Genomic DNA, 24,839 nt, shown 5'->3' with positions numbered 1-24,839 from the left:
TGGTGTTCATTCTTCCAGTCTTTGGATTGGTTTCTGGTTTGTTGATTTATATGTGGAGGATATCTAATTGAAAATGTCGGATGGGGTGAACTCAAGGCCCTACTGCTCTGCCATCTTCCCAGGGGTTTCCCACTCTATGTCTTTTAACTCATTAGTTTAACTCATTCACATTGAAGGTAATTATTGGCAGGTAAGGATTTAGTATTGCCATTTTGTTAATTATTTTGTTTCATTTGTTCCTTTATTCATTTCTTACTGCTTTTCTTTGTGGTTGATGATATTTTGTAGTTATATGGTTTATTTACTCTTCAGCTTTTGTATATCTATTATAAGTTTTTCTTTGTGGTCACCATGAGGTTTACATTGAACTACATATAGTTATAATGGTCTAATTTAATCTGATAACAATTTAATTTCAATTGCATACAAAAGATCTATACTTTTATTACTAGGGTTAAAGTAATTTATATGCTATTGTGCATTATTGCAGTATTCTCTTCGTCTATATCTTAACTTTACTAGTGAGACTTGTACTTTCATATACTTTTTGTTTCTGTTTAGTGTTTATTTTTTCAACTTGAAGAATTCCATTAATCATTTCTTGTAAGGCAAATCTAGTGCTGACAAACTCCCTCATTGTTTTGTTTAATTGTGAAAGTATTTTTCTTTCACTGAAATGTTTTGTGGGATATACAGGCTACCAGTTATGAAATGAATAAGTCATGGGAATACAAGTATAGTATAAGGAATATAGTCAATTAAATTTTCATACCATTGTTTGAAGACACATAGTAACTACACTTATAGTAAGTATAGCATAACATAAAGAGACGTGGTATCATTATGTTGTATGCCTGAAACCAACATAACACTGTGTCTCTACTATAGTCAAATAAAAAAGGGAAAAATATGTTTATTCTTTTTAAAGGAATCTTGCAAATGCCACATGTTAAAATATAAAAATAAATTAAAATTATTTTAAAATATTAAAAAGTTTTTCCCGGTTTAATATTCTTGGTTAGCAAATGTTTTTCATTCTGTGTTTTAAATATATAATCCCTTTGTCATCTGACATGGAAGAATTCTATTGAGAAATCTATAGTCTTATGGGGGTTCCCTCGTATGTGCTAAATTGCTTATATTTTGCTTCTTTCAAAACTCTTTGTCAAAAAAAAACCTCTTTGTCTTTGAATTTGACAATTTAATTATAATGTATCTTGGTTAGACCTATTGGATTCAATCTATTTGGTGACTTTTGGGCTGCATTAATTTCATTTCCCTCCCCATCAACCACTATTTCTTTAAATAGAATTTCTTCCCCAGTTGGTCTCCCTTTTTCTGGTACTCCCATAATGCAAATATTGTTTTTTTTTTATGGCATTCTATATTTCTGTAGGCTTTCTATACTCATTTAAATTCTTTTACCTTTTTGTCCCACTAACCAGGTAATCTCAAGTGATTAGTCTTCAAATTCACTAATTCCTTCCTCTGAGCATGCTGTTGAATTTCTCTATTGAAATTTTTAGTACGGTCATTGTATTATTAATCTCTAAGATTTCTGTTTGATTTTTATGGTTTTAAATTATTTTAATTGAACTCATATTCATTTATTATTTTCTTGATTTCATTCAGTTGTCTATGTATGTTATTTTTTTTTAGTTTGCTGAGTTTATTTAAGTCAATTGTTTTATGTTCTTTATCAGGATGTTTGTAGTTCTGTTTATTCAGGATTGGTTACTGGCTTTATTTATTTCCTTTCATAGTGCTATATTTCCCTGATTCTTTCTGACTCTTGTGTCCTTGTATTGGTGTCTGTACATTTGAGAAAGTAGTAACCTTTTCCAGTCTTTATAGCTTGGCTTAGCAAGGAAAAGTCTTTTACCAATCACCCAAGCCTAGGATTCTGAGTAGACCAGCTTTAGCATCCACCGAACAGTAGGGCAAGCTACCAGTGCTTTGAAATTGGGTGGGGATGCTGTCTGGGCCCTGCAGTTGCAGGGGCCATTGGTTGGGCTTTGCATTTAGGTGGGGACCCTGATGGGTTGTCTAGTCAGATGGTGATTCTGGCTGGGCTCCTTCATTAGGTGGAGTGGAATTTGTAGGGCCAGTAGTTGGGTTCTAAGTTTCACTGGAACTTCCTGCATAGACAGGACTGCTGGTGGGGCTACACCTTTGGGTGTGTTTGTGACACAGCTCTTAGGCTGGCAGAAGTGATTGGGTTCTACAGTGGGGTCAGCCGGGGCTCCTTGTTTAGATGAGGATAGTTGGGGATAGTCCTTGTTGTAGCAATGATGCTGGAAAGAGCTTTGGTTTTCCAAACTGCTGTTGGGGGTACAGAGCTTCTGCTAATATCTGCAGCACCCATGAACCCATTTTCCTGTGAGCCCAGATCGTTTTTCCCTGTTTCTAATGGTCCTATGTAGTCTACTAATTCTAATCCCCCCTGTTCGATGTGAGAAGAGATAAGTGTAGGTATCTTAGTGTTCAAAAACACTGGAAAAGTTGGATGTATGTCTTAGTCTCTTTCCCCCCGTGGAGAAATCATGTGCCAAGGAGATCTTTCTCTGTGTAGTTCTGTGTCAGCTTTGAGGAAAGGTGAAAGTATGAAGTAAAACCTTCACTCTGACCATTTTAAATATTTTAAAATTAATTTTTGCACTCCTATAATGTGCTAAAACACTACCTTTGAGGTCTTGGATTCTCATAAAGGCATTTTTTTCTGTGAGTGAATTAGGACCAGAGACCTCTATTTTGCCATCTTGCAGATGTCACTGTATATTAGCCTTTAGTCTTAAAGTAAATATTTATATTGTTAATAAATATGGTTTGTGGTCTGTTTTGCAACCATCCAACTTTGAAGAATAGACGGCAACTAAAATATTATATGGGAGATTACTGATTTATTTGAATCATAGAAGATTCTCTAAAATATTTATATTATTTATTTTAAAACCTATACTTGAAAATAGGAATAAAATATTTTTTAAAAAAGAAATTTGTAGACCAAGCTTGAAAAAAGGTACTAAGTTTTGGAACATAAAATGAAATGCCTATTACTCATATCCAGGGACTCTAAATGACAACTCTAGAAATATCAAACTCTCTAAGAATTAGAAAATTAGAAATCAAGAGGACCTAAGAAGAATACCATAGGAAAATGGGAATTAAATGGGTGGCTTTTTCATAAAACCGACAAAGTCATTCATACAGAAGGAATAGGCTGAACATTTTGGAATCTTTTAACACTTGTATAGGATTAGATAATTCAGGAAACAGTGCTGTCAGGAAAATTCTTTACAGGGAACACATAGATAAGTCAAATTGAGGTCCAATATTACCTGGAGTATGATGGCAATTGGACATTATTGAGAATCCAACTTTAGAAGGTATTAAATATTCTTAGTAATGTTATATATAATGTCCATATGGCCATGCGTGTGTCTGTAGGCTAAAGCTGATAGTCAAATTGTGAACAGTACCTTACTAAATTATATCACCTAAACTTGGAATTCTTAAACATGTAGAATTTATATCTGTGGTAATTCAGGAGCTTTGTAATATTCTACAAGTACTCAACATTTGACTACTTTTAATCATCTGCAAATTTCTGGACAAGTGAAATGAATAAACCATACGAGAAGTAATTATTTGGCTAAATTATACCAAGCCATTTTTTTCATAGTAGCCCCAAGCCTTACCACTTGACTTTTTTTTTTTTTTTTACCACTTGACTTTATTAAAAATAATATTAACTCCATGTAGTAAGTATGGCATTTCTTTCTTTGAGTTTGGAAAATCTATAAATTTAGGGTTTAAGCCTACCCTATTATCTGATACAAGAAAAACAAGTCATTATCATATAAAATACTTAGAGTTTGTGGGTTTCCTTGGGCTCATTATGTCATCATTTGACCAGATGCTGAAAAAAATCCTCCTGAGGAGATGAGTTATCATCATTGAACAGGAGACCTGGTCCATATTAAAGTGTTACACTGATAGACTGACAGTCATCCATTAAACAGAGTACTACCAGGTGATGTTGATAACACATTACCATTAAGGTAAAGGAGAAACCCAAGTGGATGCAAACGTCATATGTGAGACTAATAAGTATAATTGAGCAGGGTTTAATTATCATTAAGGACTTTGAGCTAAAGAGAAACTTACTCTAATAGGATAGATAAACTGATTTCTTAATTTCTTCTTAATTATCTTGACCATTATAATTTTATTTTTTATTTTTATTTTTTCAAGATTTTATTTAAATCAAGTTATCTACATATACTGTAGTATTAGTTTTAGCGGTAGTGTTTAGTGAGTCATCAGTTACACATAACATCCAGTGCTCATTACATCAAGTGGTCTCCTTAATTCCCATCACCCAATTACTCCAGGCCCTACATACCCGCCCTCCAGCAACCCTCAGTTTGTTTACTATAGTTAGGAGTCTCTCATAGTTGATTCCCTTTTATCCCCTTCCCCTAAGTTCACTTGTTTTGTTTCTTAAATTCCACATACAAGTGAATTTATATGGTATTTACCTTTCTATGACTGACTTATTTTGCTTAGCATAATACACTATAGCTCCACACACAACATTGTTAATGGCAAGATTTCATTCTTTTTCATGGCTGAGTAATATTCCTCTGTGTGTGTGTACCAAGTATTCTTTATCTTTCATCAATCAATGGAGGTTTGGTTGTGCTCTTTCCATAATTTGGCTATTATTGATAATGTTGCTATAAACCCTGGGGTGTATGTGTCCCTTCAAATCAGTATTTTTTTTCAAATCAGCATTTTTGTATCCTTTAAGTAAATACCCAGTGGCACAGTTGATGAGTTATAGAGTAGTTCTATTTTAACTTTTTGAGGAACCTCCATACTGTTTTCCAGAGTGGTTGAAGCAGTTTTTATTCCCATCAACAGTATAAGAGAGCACCTCTTTTTTTTTTAAGATTTTATATACTTATTCATGAGAGACACACAGAGAGAGGCAGAGACATGGGCAGAAGAAGCAGGCTCCCTGAGTGGAGCTTTATGTGGGACTTGATCCCATGACCCCAGGATCATGCCCTGAGCTGAAGGCAGATGCTCCACCACTGAGCCACGCAGGCATCCCAAGAGGGTACCTCTTTCTCTGCATCCTTGTAAATGTTAGTTGTTTCCTGTATTGTTAATTTTAGCCATTATGATAGGTGTGGGTGGTATCTTATTTGTATTTTCCTGATGATAAGTCAGAAAACATTACTGTTTTCCTGAAAGTTTATTGAAAGTATAGAATTTTTCTGAGTATGGTTCCTACTCCATTTTGTTAGTTTCTTTGGTCTAAGTATACAAGTATACATATTTACATTAATTATTGTATTTTTCTTTGTTCTGCTCTTGTCAAGATTGTAAGATATTGAAGAGGACTTACAATATAACACAATGGCTTATTGGCCATCATGTAAAAGTTTCATATATGGTTCCAAAGGATTCATAAAGTGATCACAATTTCAAGTGTCCTGACATCTGATTTCTAGATCCAGAGTTTGATGTGGCTGAAAGAGTATGATTTTATTTGAGTTTATATGCAATGAACCATGGCAAATATCCTGATGACCTCTTGACTAGATAGAATAAGATTGACAATGAATGTCTCCCATGTCTACAAACATCACCTGCATGTTTATACAAAGTTAAGAAGCCTGTATATATTGTCCTTTTTCTGCTGAGTGAATGAAAGCTGCACCAACTCTGTAATAAGTCATTTTTGCAGAAATGATCATAGTAATTGCTTAACATAGAGTATGGATAAATCATGAGACCATGAAATATGCAGTAAAATATTTTATCTGTCTTACAACTGTCCACACAGAAAATGACTCTTTAAAAAAGGATAGTTTGACTGTTGCCACAGAATGAGCCTATGTCGGCCAGGTGTTCATGATAGTAAATGACAAAAGTCATGTCTATTTTGACATCGCAAATTCTAAAATCTATCTCTGATGAGCATATACATGTCAAAGTGTATAAATTGTCAGGTAATGCTGTGGTTTAATCAAAGATGAGAACTCATATTATCTTGTAGAGAAATGATGGCCTAAAAATCATGTTTAATAACTTTACACTGAAGTACAATGTAGTCAGTAATGCCAAAGCAAAATGTTGACGTTCCATGTTTCCCTTATAGAGTAATAGGATTTGAGTCTTCAGGCAACAAGTCCCTTCAGGGAATCTTCTCTATAGTTTTCAAGATAACAACACATCCTCAAGTTTAGGCTATCTTTGGTGAGCCATATTTAGTCACAGAGGGCCATCCTCAACACTAATCCTTACCTATATTTTTCTCATCAGTTTATTCAGTTAGAAGTTCTGGAAAGAATTTCACTGTTGCATTAAAATCAAGGTGAATGGACATGTTTGATCATAGATATAGGTGACATAGAAAATTACACTATATAAGAGGCCTGACTTAAGAAGATAAATAAGTGGATCCTTTCAGAAAGCTAAGTATTGTAGATGTTTAATTTCTGTTTGGGAGGTAGGCCATTGGAGTAGCATAATTAGAAACATTTTAAGTTATACCTGAAATGGCTCACACTCCAAATGAAGGAAATATTTCCTTCATTACTCCTGGAAACATTACCAGGAAACATTACCATCTGTGTGTGCACAGGTTAGAAACTATCTAATATACATAAGAGACAATAACTGCTGGGCTCTTTACTGGATACTCGAAACAAATTCCTCTAAGGAAGAATCATGCCCATGGCATCCAGAGAATGAAATGCAAGAATTAATCTGCCATTGGGTCTTGGCTCAAAGGGACTGTGGCCTTGGAGGATTATTAGGGTTTTAAAATGTCAATTTAAGGAATTACGGGTTTATTGGTGATGCCAGTTTTTCTAATTGGCTCCTTAATCTATTTAGCTTTGCCAAATGGAACACTAGCTTCACATTTGAAGTTCAAGACACAAGTCCTTTAGAAGATGGCACCATAAGGGAAAACAAAAACAAAAACAATTTTGGAAGTGCTTATATAAATATAATGTTGAGATTGTTGGAGCCATGGTATCATCTCCATCATGAGGTTTTGTCTGCCCAAAGTACAGAAATAAAGATATATATTACAAAGAAAAAATTTGCATTGCTGATTGGAAGATCAGCAAGATCTTCAGATAAGAACACAAAAAAGGAGTCTGAACAAAAAGAAGATGTCATTCAGGCCATGGCCTAAAAAGCCTCATGCAGGGTTTGCCTCAGGGATGGTAGTGGGCACATTTTTAAGATTCCAGATATCTATCTCAATAAAACTACTTCTGCATAATTTTACAAGATCATTTTGTGGATACTCAAGGCCAATAACCAAGCCCAGTTTTCTACATAACACTATTGCTGTATAGACCAAAAAATGAACCATAGGGAACTTGATTTTACCATACACCATACCAGTTTTCTACATAACACTATTGCTGTATAGACCAAAAAATGAACCATAGGGAACTTGATTTTACCATACACATCCTGAGTGCTTTTCCTATCTAGGAGCTTGTTTACATGGACATCTCCTTTATGGTGAATGAGTGGTGCTCAGCATTTTCATAAGGTAAATTTATATTTGTTTCTTCTGTTATTAATTAATTGATTAACCATTCATTTATTGATTTATCTCTTATCACTGGAGAAATTATGGAATTTCAGACAGGAGATAACCAATCCCTCATGGCAATCCTTTGTGGTATACAATGTCTATAATATTCAATGTACCTAACAAATGCTCATATTTTAGTCTTTGTTACATGATCCATGATTCCTCAAAGGAGCCTTTATATGGAACAATTCCATACCTCTTTTTCCCTCATTGTGTCTTCAGTTGAACATTCAGGCAATGATTATTATAGTGATACAAGGTGAGATGATACTTTTGATCATAGATACAGGCCAAGAAAGAAGCTAGGACAAAAGAGAATGCCTATGTAGAGTCAATAAATATATTTTATTCCTTTTGCAAAATGAAATAATAGAGGATTGATTTCTTCCTGTATCATCTTGACAAGATAGTATCTCTGGAAAGCCTAACTTTGTCATTTCCAAAGAAATGTATAAGATAGCAGAGGAGGATATCTGTCCTTCATGGCCACTGGGAAACATGATGCAAGTCAGTATGTGTCCAGGTTAGGAAAATATCTCAAATAAACTTCATAGTTGACAACAGCAGAAGTCTGCATTTGTGTCTCAGACCACTTCCTCTAGAAAAGATTGACCTCCATGGTGTACAGAAGATGAGAAGCAAAAATTCATACCATGTATTTCAGTTGGTGGACACTGAAAAAAGATTCAGATAGCTTACCTGTGACTCTGGTGGATTGATAAAACTTCCTATGACAATTTAAGAAATTGTGGGCTACAGATGTCCATTGACAGATGAATGCATAAAGATGTCATATATATAAAATGGATTATTAGTCACTAAAAAGGATAAAATCTTATCATTTTCATCAAAATAGATGGAACTGAAGGGTATTATGCTAAGCAAAGTAAGTCAATCAGAGAAAGAAAATTATCATATGGTTTCATTCATATGCGGAATATAAGAAACAGCACAGAGGATCATAGGGGAAGGGAAGGGAAACTGAATCCACGGAAATCAAAGAAGGAGACAAACTACGAGAGACTCTTTACTATAAAAGAAACAAACTGAGGGTTGCTGTGTAGGGGGAAGGGGTTACTGAGTGATGGGCATTAAGGAGGGCATGTTACATGATGAGACCCAGGTGTTATATGCAACTGATGAATTACTGAACTCCACATCTGAAACTAGTGATAGTTTATAGTAATGTATTATATGTTGGCTAATTCAATTTAAATTAAGAAAACAATTGTGAACTATTGGTATTGTCAGATTTTCATGATGGGAAATCTGACAAAATACATTTTACCAAAAAAGGGCACTGGTGTCCATATCACTTGGGAAATTTATTGGGGAAAATGTATGTCTTAAAAAATGAAACAATCAGGAATACGAAAAAAAAACTTTTTCAAAAGTACCTTTGTAGAAATAAATTGGGAAATTCTTCAAAATATTAAAGCAACTCCCTCATGACCTCATATTTTGTGGATCACATAAGTTCACCTGTACACTAGGATGATGGAGTATATTAATCAGAATTTAAATACTGTTAGCAGGACTTCAAAGGTTGATATGAACAAAAGAAACATGGCTTTTGAAAAATGGACTGAAAGTTCCAGGGCAGGGATTTGATCTTAAGGAAAGTATCTCTTAATGATGGGAGATATGGTTTCCTGAAAAATAAATCTATATTAAATTACATTGTCAGTTCACAAGTGTTCCAGAGATATATTAAATTGTTCTTCAAAGAAAACAAAACTGAAGCCAAAAATTAAAAAATCTAAAAAGTAAAATCATTAAAACAGCGGAGTTTATATAATGAATCAAAAGAGATAGGCCTATAGATGAGGGTAAATCTATAAACATAAAAGAAGACTATGGGCAAATTTAACATGTATTTAGGAAAGTAGGTATATATGGATTTATTGCTACATTCTAATAAAACATCCATTAGTTCACTTATTCTGGACACATTTGTGTATTAAATGGTTGATACACATATAAAGAAAATGCATTGGGAAAATGACACAGCTGTAAAGGTGTTTCTGAAAAAAAACCCTACTTCTCATTAAACAGATGGCTCTGGAGAAGGAAGAAATCCAAAATACTCAAGCATATATCAGCACTGCTAAGCTACCAGAAGAGGACCAAAATTGTGTGTACTGGGGCATCATGCCCTGTAGTAACCCTGGACCACTGATGGGTGGTGAATCAATCATACTCAGCTCATCATTGGGGTCCCACATTCCATGGTATATCATTTAAGGCAAGGGCACAGGATCTTCTGCACTCTGATGTTTCCCTCAGGTCTCCTGTGGTTGCAAGATGGTATCACATGTTGAATCCCAGCACCAAAAATTAAGAACAAGCAACTCTGGCACACAAAGACAACTGAAACTGCCTAGGATATTTGAAGAGCAAGCCTAACACTCTGAGAACAGGTCCTCAAATGAAGATCCCATGGAGAACTCCATATCACCTAATTCCAGACCAGGGAAGCAGCCCAATCAGGAACAACCTGGGCATCATGATATGCATTAAGAAACCATGGTAAGAAGATTCAAGGGGGAATTCCTTATGAATGGGACCTGCTTTGCATAGGACATTAGCAAAAAAAAAATGTTCACTCGAAGAGAAAGGATGACATAATCATGCTTGAAGAAATTCTATTGAGAATGAATGTACAGGACAATACCATATTGTATCCTTGCCAATATGACCTGGAGGGCATTGTAGATTTGGAATAAGAAAAATGATACCTCAGACTCCCCTCTGTAGCAGGGACATGTCTGAAGAACACCAAGTGAACAAGATAAACTCAATTATTCACCTTGGTAACCACCCATTGCTCAACCCAAGATTCCTATACAGATGCAGTTGAATAGCATAGATGGTACCCTTGAGGTTTGCAGTGGAACACGCTGGCCAGACTCTAAACTCTGCTACAAACACGTGAGGTGAGCAAATGTCTCTGGGCTAGGACACAGGCTGCAGCCAACTTCGGGGCCAAGGGGAGGCAAGCCTGAAGGTGACACGAGACCCAGCATCCAGGTGAAACACCTGCAACACCAGAAAATGTTGACAGTTCCAGGAAGGTCTGGCATCACCAAGGTGCAGGAATAGGTGGACCAATAGGTGGCCAGGACAGCCCAGAGGGAACCCAGTGTCCCAGGCAGGGCGGCTGTGCCAGACCAAGTGGAGCTATGGGCTTCTACTGCCCTTGGCTGCCAAGATGGCAAGGGCTGACCCTGGACCTGGTAGGAGGCACACAGGTGAGCCTTTGGGTCAATGGAGATGGTGCTGGGCCCCAACCATGGGTACTTAAACTGACGGGGCCACTCAGGGAGCCCTCCCTCCCAATCTCAGACAGGGATCACTAGCTTGGGCGGCAGGGTGGAGTTGCTAGAATTCAGCGTGCCCTGGGCCATCCCATGCTGCCCTGTGCCCTGGGTCCCAGAGTCCTCCAAAGCCCAAGGCCCACCCCGACCATCCTGCTATGACCAGAATGAGGGCTAATTCCAAGTCCATCCCCTCCCTGGCATAGCCCAAGACCCAACACAGGTCCAAATGGGAAGCCTTGGTGTTTGGACGGCTGCTGCAGGATGGTAGGCACATATGCTCAGCACCATTTGGGGGAACCCTTGAACTGAGGCTTGTTAAATTTGACATGGGGTCCAGGGTTGCACCCTATCAAAATACTTCTGGTCCCGAAGATGGGCCTGAAATTAACGTACAGAGCACTGAAATATGCTTGACCCACCACAGCTCTGCACCCTGGGATAGCTGCCACAAGGCTGACTTCTAGACGACTGGCATTCTCTCTGCCAAAGGACACCAAATATATTAACCCATCCTGCCAAGCCCTCCCAAGGCCACCTCAGCTTGGTCAAGGTGAACTGAAGTCTCCAGCCAACCAAGCCCTAGAAGCAAAACCAGTAAGCCACTTCAGGGTGAAAGGCCTACAACGTGGAGAGTGCTGTGCTGTGTCAATGATGAGAACTCATATTGTCTCGAAGAGAGATGATGACATAAAAATCATGCTCAATAGGCTTACACTGACACCCAATGGAGGGGACCAACCCCAGCAGAGGATATGGGGACTCCAAATGGTGCTGGAGGTGCTTCCACTCAGCCTGGGCTTTGAGGCCCCCAATCCTTTCAAATTGCCCATTGGACCTGGGGCCTGGACATGGGCTTCTGAGTGCCTGAGAAGGTTAGGACTTTCGGGCCTGGGTGCTGACCCATTGCTCCTTCCACCACACCTCCCCTGGGGCCCTTGCTCAGCCTCTCTGGTCCCCTTGTGTCTTTCAGGAGGCCATGCTAGCCAGGGTCTCACCACCGCCACAACTAAGCTTGGTGAGTGGATGCCACAAGGCCGGTTGCAGGCCTAGGTGACCTGGAGGTCTTAGAGAGGAAAGCCTGAGGGGGACTTGGGTCCCTCTGTGCAGGCCCACCAATGCAGGGATGGATAGCGTTCCTGCCATTTGAAGGCCTGCCATCCCCCAAGGAGCAGGAAGGAGTGGACGCAAAGGTGGCCAGGGGAGCCCAGAGGGGCCCCAGTGTGGGTGGCTGGGGGGACACACCAGGCAACAAGAAGCAGGGGACTCCTGCTGCTCCCTGCAGATCAACAGGGGCACCACCTCAGTGGACTTGGGGTCCCCTCTCCTGTGAGAACCTGAAGCTTCTTGGCTGGTCCGTACTGCATCTAGCCAACTCTGCTTGGGGTGGAGCCCTGGACTGGTAGCCACCAATGTCCCCTGGGGCCTACCGCCTCCCAAGGAGGTTGGGACTGGTTGATCAGGGGGAAACTGGTTCCCTCACCTGGCCTTGGAATTCCGGAAGGGAAGGGCAAGCTGGGGCCCTGGGATGGGCATCCGGGCATACATTCAGGCCATTGGGGATGGCCAGGGACCCAGGCCTGGGCCCTCTAGAGCTGGTGGCTATCCCGGGTGCTCTTGCTCCCAGTCCCAGACAGGGATCTCCTTGCTTGGGTGGAGGGAGGGGTTGCAGGAATTCAACCTTCCCTGGGGCCCTCCAATGATGCCCAAAGGACTGGCTCCTCACATCCTCGAGGGCCCCGAGTCTACTAAGGCCATATACCCCTGACCAGATTCTGGGCCAAGGCGAGGTCTGAGCCATCCTAGTATTGGCCCGCCAAGTTGCCCACCACCCGCAACCCAAGGGGTACCCAAGGGAAACCCTGGTGCTCAATCTGCTGCCTGGTGGTGGCCCAATTGTTCAGCCACCTTGGGGAGCCCTAGTCTGGCTATTGTGTCTCCCAGCACAGCTTCGGGGCCATATGCCCTCTGGGATCTCCTGTGTTTCCACCAGGTGGGCTGCCAGTTTCAATCCTGAACACCCAATGCCTCACTGAGTGCCTATGGCTCTGCTCCACAGGGGAGCTTAGCTGCCATCTGGATGGCCGTCTAGACGGAGGGCTTGCTCCTATCACCCCAGACTCCAAACCCAATTGATCATGCCACTGCACCCTTCTGCACACCACGTCAGCTGGGTCCAGTCTTAAGAAGAGTTCCAAGGGCTACAACACACAAGGCATGCCGCTTGGCAGCAAGCACCACTGGTAAGCTGCTTCAGGGATAGACGCCCACACACGTGCCCAGTGCTATGCTTGGGTCAATGATGAGAGCTCATAATGTCTTGAAGACAGATGATGATGCTCACTAGGATTACACTGAGGCTCAATGGAAGGGACTGCCCAGGGCTGCAAATACCGGGCGGGTCTTCATGTGACACTAGGGGTGCTTCCCCTCAGCCTGGGCCTTGAGGCCCCCAAACCTTCCAAACTGCCCATCAGGGTTGGGGCCTGTCCATGGGCTTCAGGGTGCTTGAGAGGGCTCAGGCCTTTGGGCTGGGTGCAGACACATCGCTTCTCCCACCATGCCTCCCCTGGGGCCCTTGCTCAGCCTCTCTGGTCCCCTTGTGTCTTTCAGGGGACTGCGCTGGCCAGGATCTCGCCACCACCTCAACAAGGCTTGGTGAGTGGATGCTGTGAAGTGGGTCACAGGCCACGGTGACGAGAGGGCCTTTGGGAGGCAAGCCTGAGGGCGACTTGGGTCCCTTGCATGCAGGCCCAGCCATGCATGGCCAGATAGTGTTACTGACCTTTGAAGGCCCACCATCCCCAGGGCGCAGGGAGGAATGGGCCCAAAGGTGGCCAGGGCAGGCCAGAGGGAACCCACGTTGGGCTGATGGGGGGCCAAGCCAGGCCACGGAGAGCAGGGGACTCCTGCTGCTCCTTGCTGATCACCAAGGGATGCCACCTTGTTGGAACTTGGGTCCCCCCTCCTGTGGTGGACTGATGAGACACATGGCTGGGCCGTGCAAGGTTGAGACACTGCTGCTTGGGGTGGTACCCTGGGCTGGGATCCACTGACCTCCCCTTGGACCTGATGCCACCCAGGAGGTTGGGACTGGTTGCCCAGGGCAGGAGCCTAGTTCCCTGACTTGGCCTTGGCAACTGGGAGGGCAAGGGCTAGCTGGGGCCCTGGGGTGGGCATCCTGGAGGGCTTTGGGTGGTGGGGATGGCCCAGGGCTCCAGCCCCTAGACACTGAAGCCCTGGCGACTGTCCCAGGTGCTCTGGCTCCCAGTCCCAGACAGGACACACCCTGCTTGGGCAGAGGGTGCAGTTGCAAGAACTTGACATGCCCTGGGGCCCTCCTATGAGACCCAAAGTCTTGGGTCCCCAAATCCTTGAGGGCCCTGAACCTACTAAGGCCATACTGCCCTGAACAGATTGCCGGCCAAGGCCAGGGCCCAGCAATCCTAGTCTTGCCCATGAAGTTGCTGGCCACCCACAACCCAAGGGGTACCCAAGGGAAACCCTGGTGCAGACCTGCTGCCTGGTGTTGCGCCTCATTGCTCAGAACCCCTGGGGGGCCCGCATCTGCTATTCATGTATCCCAGCACAGCTTCAGGGCCACGTGCCCTCATGGGCCATCCTCTGTTTCCAACAGGTGGGCTTCCCACCTTACATCCTGAAACTAACCCTCAATGAGCTCGCACATCTCTGCTCCACAGGGAAGATTAGCAGCCACCCGGAAGGTCAACTACATAGAGGGCTTGCTCCGATCTGGACTGAATATGAATGCAGTCGATCATGCCGCTGCACTGTTCTTCACACCACGACAGCTGGGTCCAGTCTTGACAGGAGGCCAAAGGCTCCACCCACAAGGCACATGGCTTGTCAGCAACAACACAGGTAAGCTGCTTCAGGGGTAGATGCACACACACATGACCAGTAATGTGCTTTGGTCAATGATGAGTACTTATATTGTCTCTAAGACATGATGACATAAAAACCAACTCAAAAAAATATGCTAAGGCCCAATGGAGGGGACCATCCCAGGCTGAAGATATGGAGGCTAGAAGGGAGCTGGGGGTGCTTCTCCTGGAGTTGCAGGCCACAGGTCCTGCCAAATTGCAAGGAGGGCTGGGGCCTGGCCATGGGGCTCCAGTTGCCTGAGTGGGGTGAGGCCTTCGATCCTGGCTGCAGAGCATCCGTCCTATCATGACAGGGAACCATTACTCAAACTCTATGGTCCCCTTGTGTCTTTCAGAGCACCAGTGTGTCCAGGCCACATCCACCAACAAGCCCGATGCCCTCTGCAAGTCCGGTTGACACAGGGCAAGAGCCATGAGCACCCAAGCTCTGGCAGCCTTCCCGGGAGCTCTCGCTCTCTGGGCACACAGGGATCTCCCTGCTTGGGCGGACGGTGGGTCTGCCGGGACTCGACGTGCCATGGGGCCCTCCCATGACGCCCAAAGGTCTGCCTCCCCGAGCCCTCAAGGGCTCCGCATCTACTAAGGCCATACTGCCCTGACCAGAATGCCGGCCAAGGCCAGGTACCAGCCATCCTGGTCTCAGCCCGCCAAGTTGCCCACAGCCCGACCACCCAAGGGGTACCCAAGGGAAACCCTGGTGCCCAACCTGTGCCAGGCTGTGGGTCCCGTGGCTCAACCCCCTTGGGGGAGCCTTCGTGTGGCTGTTCGTGTATACCAGCACAGGCTCGGGGCCACGTGAACACTTGGGCCCTCCTCTGCTTCCACCAGGTGGGCTGCCCCCCGCAATCCTGAACCTCGAAATCCTCGTTGAGCCTCCTCCTCTCTCAGGGAAGTCCACAGGGAAGCTTAGCGGCCACTCAGATGGGCGTCTAGACGGAGGGCTTGCTCCTATCCCAAAGAGGCTGGACCCGGTCGATCGTGCCGCCGCACCCTTCTGAACACTACGTCAGCTGCGTCCACTCTTGAGAGGAGGATCAAAGGCTCCAGCCCAGAAGGCACGAAACTCATCAGCAAGCACTGCCAGTAAGCCGTTTCAGGGGCAGACGCCCACACACGTGGCAAGGGCTGTGCTTGGGTCAGTGATGAGAATTCATATTGTCTCAAAGAGAGATGAGGACTTAAAAATCATGCTCAATAGGATTATGCTGAGGCCCAGTGGAGTGGAGTGGACCGTCCCGGGCAGAGGATCCGGGTGCTCCGGTTGTGCTGGGGGTACTTCCCCTCAGCCTGCAGTTTCAGGCCCCGGATCCTGCCAAATTGCCTTTTGCGGCTAGCATCTGGACGTGGGCCTCTGTCGGCCCGAGAGAGCTTAGTCGTTCAGGCCTGGGACCGACCCACCACTCCTCCCACCACACCTACCCTGGGACCCTTGCTCAACCTCTCCGGTGCCCTTGTGTCTTTCAGGGGGCCGTGCTGTCCGGGCCCTCGGCCCCGCCTCAACTAAGTTTGGTGAGTTGATGCCACGAGGCGATTCAAAGTCCAGGGGACCAAGGGGCCTTCGGGAGGCAAGCCTGAGGGTGATTTGGGTCCCTGTGTGAAGGCCAGGCCCACCCGTGCAGGGATACATAGTGTCGCTGCCTTTGAAGGGCCACCATCCCCTGGGTGCAGGAAGAATGGGCCCAAATGTAGCCAGGGAAGCCCAGAGGGACCCAGCGTGTGCGGCTGGGGTGGGGGATGGGGGACAAAACCAGGCTGCGGGAGGAGGTGGACTCCTGTTGCCCCCTGTTAATCACTATGGGGTGCCCCTCGGTGGACTTGGGGTCCCCTCTCCTGTGGATACCTGGAGCCCCTCAACCGGGACGTGCAGCGTCTAGCCACCGCTGCTTGCAGTGGTGCCCTCGGCTGGCATCCCCCGGACATCCCCTGGGGCCTGCCCCCTGCCAAGGAGGTTGGCAATGGCTGCCCAGGTCCGGGGTCTGATTCCCTCACATGGCCTTGGCATTGTGGAAGGCAAGGGCTCGCCAGGGCCCTGCACTGGGCATCCGGACGTGCCTTTGGGCCACTGGGGATGGTGCAGTGCCCCAGTCCTGGGCCCTAAATCTCTGGAGGCCATCCCGGGCACTCTCGTTCCCAGTCCCACTCATGGCTCTCCGTGCTGGGCCGAGGGCCTGGTTGCAGAAAGTCAGACCACCCTGGGGCCCTCCCTTGATGCCCAAAGCCCTGGCTCCCCAGTCCTGAGGCCCTCGAGTCTACTAAGGCCATACTGTCCTGACCAGATGCCCAGCTGTGGCCGGTCCCCAACATCCTAGACTTAGTCCGCCAGGCTGCCCGCCACCCACCGCCCACAACCCCAGGGGTTCCCAAGGGCAACCTTGGTGCCTGACCTGCTTCCTGGCGTTGGGCTCCTTTGCTCATGCCCCTTGGTGTAGCCCTCGTCTGGCTCTTTGTGTACCACGGCACAGCTTCGGGACCACTTGCCCTATTGGGTCTTCTGTGCTTCCACCAGGTAGGACTCTCGCCTCAATCCTGAAACCCCAAACCTTCGTTGAGCCCCCACGGCTCTGTTCCACAGGAAAGCATAGCAGCCACCCAGATGGGCGTCTAGACGGGGGGCTTGCTCCTAACCTCTGGAGGCCATCCCGGGCGCTCTCACTCCCAGTTCCACTCATGGCTCTCCATGCTGGGCGGAGGGCCTGGTTGCAGAAGTCAGACCGCCCTGGGGCCCTCCCTTGATGCCCAAATCCCTGGCTCCCCAGTCCTGCCGGCCTTTAATCTACTAAAGCCATTCCGCCCTGACTAGAATTTTGACAAAGTCCTGGTGCCAGCCATCTTAGTCTTTGCCTGCCATGTTGCCCACTACCCACCACCTGAAGGGACCCAAGGGAAACCCTGGTGCCCGACTGGATGTTGGGGTGTGGGCCCCATGTTTTAGTCCCCTTTTTGTAGCTTTCCTCTAGCTCTTTGTGTATCCCAGCACATCTTTGGGGCCACTTGTACTCTTAGGCCCTCCTCTGCTTCCACCAGGCAGGCCATCCACCTCAATCCTGAACCCCCAAACCCTCGTTTATCCCCTATGGGTCTGCTGCAGTTGAAAGCTTAGGTCCCCCCAGGATGGGTGTCTAGACGGAGGGCTTCTCGTATACCCACAGACTCTGAACCCAGTTGATCGTGCTGCTGCACCCTTCTGCCCACCAAATCTCTTGGCTCCTGTCTTGAGAGGAGGATCAAAGGCTCCAGCACGAAGGCATGTAGCTCATCAGCAAGCACCGCCAGTAAGCCGTTTCAGGGGCAGACGCCCACACACCTGGCAAGGGCTGTGCTTGGGTCAATGATGAGAATTCATATTGTCTCAAAGAGAGATGATGACATAAAAATCATGCTCAGTAGTATTATGCTGAGGTCCAATGGAGGAGACTGTCCTGGGTGGAGGAATCGGGTGCTCCAGTTGTGCTGGGGGTGCTTCCCCTCAGCCTGGAGTTTCAGGCTACGGGTCCTGCCTAATTGCCCTTTTTGGCTAGGGTCTGGACATGGGTCTCTGTCTGCCCTAAAGAACTTAGTCCTTTGGGCCTGAGGGCCAACCCTTGCTCCTCCCACCACACCTGCCCTGAGACCCTTACTAAGCCTCTCTGGTGTCCTTGTGTTTTTCAGGGGGCTGCGCTGTCCAGGCTCTCACCCCCTCCTCAACTAAGTTTGGTGAGTTGATGCCACGAGGCGAGTCGAAGTCCAGGGGACCAAGGGGCCTTCGGGAGGCAAGCCTGAGGGTGATTTGGGTCCCTGTGTGCAGGCCCACCTGTGCAGGGACACATAACATTGCTGCCTTTGAAGGCCTCCCATCCCTAAGGTGCAGGGAAGAATGGGCCCAAATGTAGCCAGGGTAGCCCAGTGGGACCCCAGTGTGCACAGCTGGGGGGCAACTGCAGGCCACGGGAGCCAGCGGACTCCTGCTGCTCCCTGCTTATCACTATGGGGCTCTGCTTCGGTGGACTTGGGGTCCCCTCTCCTTTGGGGCCCTGGAGCCATCATCTGGGCCTTGCTGCATCTAGCCACTGCTGTTTTGGGTGTTTTCCTGGCCTGTGAGGGCACTGACCTCCCCTTGGACCTGCCGCCTCCCAAGGAGGTTTGAACTGGCTGCCCAGGGTGGCAGCTTGGTTCCTTCAACTGGCCTTGGATCTGGAAAGGCAAGGGCTAGCTGGGGCCATGGGGTGGGTATCCAAGCATGCCTTTGGGCCATTAGGGATGGTGCAGGGCCCCAGCCCTGGGCCCTCAATTGCTTGCAGGCATCCCGGGCACCCTTCCTCCCATTTCCGGACAGGGCTCTCCCTTCTTGGGCAGAAGGTGGGGTTACAAGAACTCCGCATGCCCTGTGGCCTCCCAAGATGCCCAAAGGCCTGGCTTACCATGTCCTCGAGTGCCCCAAGGTTACTGCAGCCATATGATCCTAAACAGATTGCTGACCAAGACCAGGTCCCAGCCATCCTACTCTTGGTCTGCCGTGTTGCCTACCACCACAATCTGAGGGTTACCAAGAGAAACCCTGGTGCCCAACCTGCTGCCGGTCAGTGGGTCCCATTCCTCAGCCCCCTCAGGGAAGCCCTCAATGGACTATTCGTGTATCCCAGCACAGATTTGGGGCCACATGCCCTATTGGGCCCTTTTTTGCTTCCACCATGCAGGCCATTCACCTCATCTTGAACCCCAAAACCCTCATTGAGCCCCCACGGGTCTGCTCCAGTTGGAAACTTAGCTGCCCCCGGGATGGGCTTCTTGATGGAGGGCCTCGTAGCCCCACAGACCCTGAACCCAGTGGATCATGCCACTGCACCCTTCTACACACTACATCAGCTGGGTCCAGTCTTGAGAAGAGGCCCAAATGCTCCAGTCCACAAGGCATGCAGCTCAGCATGAAGCACCACCGGTAAGCCTTTTCAGGGGCAGAGGCCCACACACATGACCAGTACTGTGCTTGTGTCAGTGATGAGAACTCATATTGTCTCAAAGAGAGATGATGACATGAAGATCATGCTCAATAGGATTAAGCTTTGGACCAATGGAAGATATTGTTCCATGCTTAGTATTCTGGACCTACAGTTGGTACTGGGTATGCTTCCCCTCCGCCTGGGCCTTGAGGTTACCAATCTTTCCAAACTGCCCTTTATGGCGAGGTCGTGGCTTTGGGCCTCTAGGTGCCTGAGCTGGCTCAGGCCTTTGGGTTGGTCCCAACCCATTGCTTTTCAGTCATGCCTCCCCCTGGCTTCTTGCTCTGCCTCTCTGGTTCCTTTGTGTCTTATTGTACCATGCCTCCTGGGGTCTCGCTTCTACTTCAATCATATAGGTTTGTATGCCATATTTATAGTCTACAGGCTGCAACCAACCTCGATTTTCAGAATCTTTTCTTGTGAGACTCGTGCCCAGATGTATAGCTTGGACTGCTGCAATACCTGAAATGGTTTAGTGCCTTAGGAAGATCTCCCCCTCCCTAGAGCACTGGAACATGCTGGCCAAATGTGGCCAGGGCAGCCCAGAGTCACTTGCATGTGCCATATAGGGAGGTACCATGCCAGGCCATTTGGCTTTGTGTGCTTCAGCTGCTCCCTGTTGAGAATGATGGTGGACCTCCTGGGTCAACGTTAGATCTCCTTGGCCAGTTTCAGCCAAGTCCCTGTTCTGTGCCATGCTGATGGAGCTACTTCTACCTTGGAGGGTGCCGTGGGCACAGATAACACGAACTTCCCCTTACAGCTAGCCAGCTCTGAAGTATGTTCAGAGCGGCCTGCACCATCAAGGGACCTGGCCTTGGCTGCTGGAATGGTAACACCAACCCAGGGCCCATGAAGGCACCCCCGGGCATGCCTTCAGGCCATCGGGGATGGTGTTGGACAGTAGTCCTGGACATCAACTCCAGCGGCTGTTAGGGGAGCCCTCACTCCCAATCCTGAATAGGGCTCTGTCTGCTTGGGAAGCATGTTGTGGTTGCATGAACTTTAGTTTTCATTCAGCTCTCCTGTGGTGCTGGGTGGCCTGGATTCCCAAGTCTTCTAGGGCTGTGGGCCCACCCTGGGCATCTTGTCCTGACCAGATTTTGGGATAAGGCCAGGTCCCACCCCTGCCTGTCGTGGCCCACCAAGCATTACCCTGCCCTCTGACCCAAGGCGAGCCCCCAAGTGAAGCCCCTGTGCCAGGGTGTTGCTGCTGGGCAGTGGTCCCAGATGCTCGGCCCCCATTGGTGGAGCAGTCATCCTGATTTTTGGGTATCCTGACATGGGCTCCATGCCTCAATCCCCCATGGCCTCCCTTAGGTCCCCCAAGGTAGGCCACCGGTCTCAAGCCTGGAAACCTTTGCCCTGCATTGTGTTCCCACATCTCAGGGCCCCTAGTGCATTTGCCATGCTGTTGGGGTTCTTGGACATCTGGCCTAACTCCCTCCCCACAGATCCTGAACCCACATGACCATCCTGCCCTGCCCCACTCTTCACATCACATCAACTTTTTCCTGGCCCTTCCTATCACTGCTTGCCAAGTGGTTCACCATCTATGCCAATGTTTGTCCATATAGGTAAGCAGGAGTTCCAGGCCTCCTGCTGGACACTATACACCAATTCTGTTCTTGCTTTTGGCCCAGATGTCAAATATTCCCTGTACATTTGACAATGTCTGGAATATCTGGAGAAGTCTACTCCACCCCTGGTCTTTTGGCCTCTTTCTCCTCAATCTAAATGCCCAACTATAGAATGCTGTGCTTGAGTAATTATGTTTCTTTCAGTTTTCATTGTTTCATCGTGTTATGTGTCGTGGAACTGACGTGTGCCAAAGACAACCATAGGAGTCACTGAAGGGAATTGAATTGTGCGGGGCTTCCCAGTTGGAACTTCCCAGCTGAGCACTTTAGCCAGTGTTCTGAAACATGAACTTGGCATTTCTTGTGTGCTTCACATTTTCTTAGGTCAACACTGTTTTTTCAGGCAAATCCAGTTGTAATCTCTGAGTGAAACAGATAATTGTCAAATCATTCTGAATAAGCAGGAAATCATAGTAAATACTGACTTATCCTTCTCCACAGCATTGAAGAGAAAGGATGCCATATGGAGAAAATTAAATTGTGTGAATATGATGGTTTTGGTAGAAATTTATCACTGATATATGACTGGTTTGGAGCTCTTGTAGAAAAGACAAATATAATGGAGTACACTTGGAAACACATAGGGAGACAGATCTCTCAATACATTGCCTAGAAAAAGCATAAAGACTAATTTTTGTAACCAGATGGTTTTGAGAACTGTAGTTTTATAGTCAGCAGGCATTTTTTGTGATAGAAATTTGAAGGCATTGCCATTCTCTTGGCAAAAATGTAAGCAAAATCTCTGGCCCAATGGTGGGATCTGAGTATCATGTGGGTCACAGTAGTGAGAGATGATTTACTCCTCTCTGACCATACTTCTGATAGGTCACTTTCATAGAATGGCCTTTCAGTGGACAAAGGATCCAGTGATTTCCATTTTTCTGCTGTGCAAGTGCATCTATGCAGAGTCACCTGCCAAGTGCAGCTCATCCCCATTACTGGCTGCATAGTTGCTTCTTCCTCATTCTAGTGCCCTGTGCTCTGACAAGACTGCCCTTCTTGGTTAAAACTCCCTTAGTTTTAGCACACTGAATCCCTCTTCCAGAAGACCAGGACAGGCTTCTGCCCATACCATGTACCTAAAGTCTGGATTCTTTTTTAAAGATTGATTGATTGATTGATTGATTGATTTACTTATTTACTTATTTATTCATTCATTCATGAGACAGAGAGAGGGAGAGGCAGAGACATAGGCAGAGGGAGAAGAAGGCTCCATGCAGGAAGCCCGATGTAAGACTCAATCCCAGGACTCCAGGATCATGCCCTGAGCCAAAGGCAAATGCTCAACCACTGAGCCACCCAAGTGTCCCTAAAGTCTGGATTCTCAAGTGATAGCTGGATTGGTTTAGATAGCATATGGACAATACTGTGTTGCTCCAAGAAAGTAAGTAAACTACATGGAGTCATACAGTATGAAAACAGACACTGAAAAATAGCTGAGACACTCACGGAGGAGATAATTCACCCTTAGGGTGCCTCCCTGAGGACAGCAAGCACTAAAACCCCTTTCCAGGGCAAGAGCATCTGGCTGGCACTGTTTCTCTTCCACCACCCCTCAGAACAAACACATAACCACCTTCCATAAATAGCACAATGCCAACAGTTACTGCCTAACCTGCTTAAACCAGGTCACACAGTTCTTCACATTTCCAATACTGCCCTTATTGTTCAAATTTGCCCCATTCCAAGTGTGGTGGACACCTTCCTTAGAAGATGAACATAAACCCCTAGTCACACCACAACATCTGACCATAGAGTTCTACAAAGTTTCATTGCTATTGGAAGTAGTATCAGACATCATTTAACATGGAGACTAGAGCACACCTAGTCAAATCACTACCAAGTTCCAAACACTACCCAGTCCAGGCAAGAAGATCATCTGCAGGCAACTGGCCTACAGGATAGACCAGCCAAAACACAACAGCAGAGTGCATACAGCACACATCAGAGACATTTCCTGAAGTGCCAGGCCCTGAGCATTATATGATCTCTTCTTAACAAAGCCATTACCTCCAGAAGCAGAAAACATAACAGGTTTTCTAACTCAGAGAAGACAGAGACTTACACATAATGTCAGGACAGAGTAACTCATCCCCAAAGAAAGAACAAGATAAGGCCTCAGCCAGAGATCTAATCAAAACAGATATAAGTAATACTCCTTATGAAGAATTGAAAGCAATAATCATGAGGACACTCACTAGGTTTGAGAAAAGCATGAAAGAAATCAGGGAGACCATTACCACAGAAATAAAAGAGTTTTTAAAAAGTCAGAAATTAAAAATGCAATAACCGAGATTCAAAACTGACCGAATGTAATGACCATTAGAATGGAAGTAGCAAAAAAAAAAAGAATGGAAGTAGCAGAGGACAAATAAGTTTTATAGAAGACAAAATAATGGGAAAAAATGAAGCTGAAAAAAGAGAAAGAAGAATTATAGAACACAAGAATAGACTTATGTACTCAAGGACTTCATAAAATGTAATGACATTTATATTATAGGTATCTAGAATAAGAACAGAGAAAAATGGGGGCAGCTAATTTATTTGAAGAAATACTAGTTGGAAATTTCCCCAATGTGGGGAAGAAACAGATATCTAAATCCAGGAGGAACAGAAACCTCCCATTAAAATCAACAAAAGCAGGCTAACACCAAGACCCATCATATTTAAACTTCCAAATTGTAGTGATAAAGAAAAAATCGTAAAGCAGCAAGACAAAAGAAGTACCTAACTTACAAAGGAAGACCCATAAAGCTAGCTACAAACTTCTCCACAGAAACTTGACAAGCCAGAAAAAAAGTCAGGATATATACAACATGCTAAATGGGAAAAATCTGGGGATCCCTGGGTGGCTCAGTGGTTTAGCACCTGCCTTCAGCCCAGGGCATGATGCTGGAGTCCCAGGATCGAGTCCCACATTGGGCTCTTTGCATGAAGCCTGCTTCTCCCTCTGCCTGTGTCTCTGCCTCTCTCTCTCTCCCTGTGTGTGACTATCATAAATAATAAATAAATAAATAATCTTTTTAAAAATGAGAAAAATCTACTGCAAAGAATTCACCGAACCTATAATTCAGAATAGGAGAGATGAAGAGTTTCCCAGACAAACAAAAACTAAAGAAGTTCATGATCATTAACTCAGCCCTTCAAAAAATATTATAGGGGACTCTGGGTGGAAAGGAGATACCAAAAGTGACAATAACTATAAAGGAACAGAGAGAATCTCCAGGAACTATGATAAAACAAGTAATAAAGTGGCATTAAATACATATCTGACAATAATTACTCTGGGTGTAAATGGACTAAATACCACAATCAAAAGACTAGGGTGTCTGGGAAACAAACTAGGGGTGGTGGAAGGGGAGGTGGGC

At 45.9% G+C, this 24,839-nt stretch overlaps 1 long non-coding RNA gene, 6 other non-coding genes and 1 pseudogene across 7 annotated transcripts in view; all 8 read left to right on the top strand.

Annotated features, from left to right (window-relative positions):
• The first annotated feature begins 6,037 nt into the window (after positions 1-6,037).
• LOC119871337 lies at positions 6,038-6,117 on the top strand. Its single transcript, XR_005357448.1, has one exon. It is a non-coding gene; the product is annotated as a small nucleolar RNA SNORD115 (small nucleolar RNA).
• A 5,478-nt stretch (positions 6,118-11,595) lies between these two features.
• On the top strand, positions 11,596-11,676 carry LOC119871334. Its single transcript, XR_005357446.1, has one exon. It is a non-coding gene; the product is annotated as a small nucleolar RNA SNORD115 (small nucleolar RNA).
• Positions 11,677-13,243: 1,567 nt separating this feature from the next.
• Positions 13,244-13,313, top strand: LOC119871335 (annotated as a pseudogene).
• A 1,363-nt stretch (positions 13,314-14,676) lies between these two features.
• The window catches only part of LOC102157351, a 42,491-nt gene continuing 32,328 nt past the window's right edge, over positions 14,677-24,839 (top strand). Inside the window, exons 1-5 of the long non-coding RNA XR_005356333.1 lie at positions 14,677-14,832; positions 15,191-15,938; positions 16,320-16,364; positions 18,504-18,548; positions 19,529-19,770. This is a non-coding gene — a long non-coding RNA (uncharacterized LOC102157351). The remainder of the gene's footprint in view (positions 14,833-15,190; positions 15,939-16,319; positions 16,365-18,503; positions 18,549-19,528; positions 19,771-24,839) is intronic.
• Positions 14,883-14,959, top strand: LOC119871338. The gene has a single exon (XR_005357449.1). It is a non-coding gene; the product is annotated as a small nucleolar RNA SNORD115 (small nucleolar RNA).
• LOC119871331 lies at positions 15,989-16,069 on the top strand. The gene has a single exon (XR_005357444.1). It is a non-coding gene; the product is annotated as a small nucleolar RNA SNORD115 (small nucleolar RNA).
• LOC119871333 lies at positions 18,178-18,258 on the top strand. The gene has a single exon (XR_005357445.1). It is a non-coding gene; the product is annotated as a small nucleolar RNA SNORD115 (small nucleolar RNA).
• Positions 19,821-19,900, top strand: LOC119871336. The gene has a single exon (XR_005357447.1). It is a non-coding gene; the product is annotated as a small nucleolar RNA SNORD115 (small nucleolar RNA).

Source organism: Canis lupus, chromosome 3 (genome assembly GCF_011100685.1).
Source record: "Canis lupus familiaris isolate Mischka breed German Shepherd chromosome 3, alternate assembly UU_Cfam_GSD_1.0, whole genome shotgun sequence".
Taxonomy (NCBI): domain Eukaryota; kingdom Metazoa; phylum Chordata; class Mammalia; order Carnivora; family Canidae; genus Canis; species Canis lupus.
This window is presented reverse-complemented; position numbering and strand designations above follow the sequence as displayed.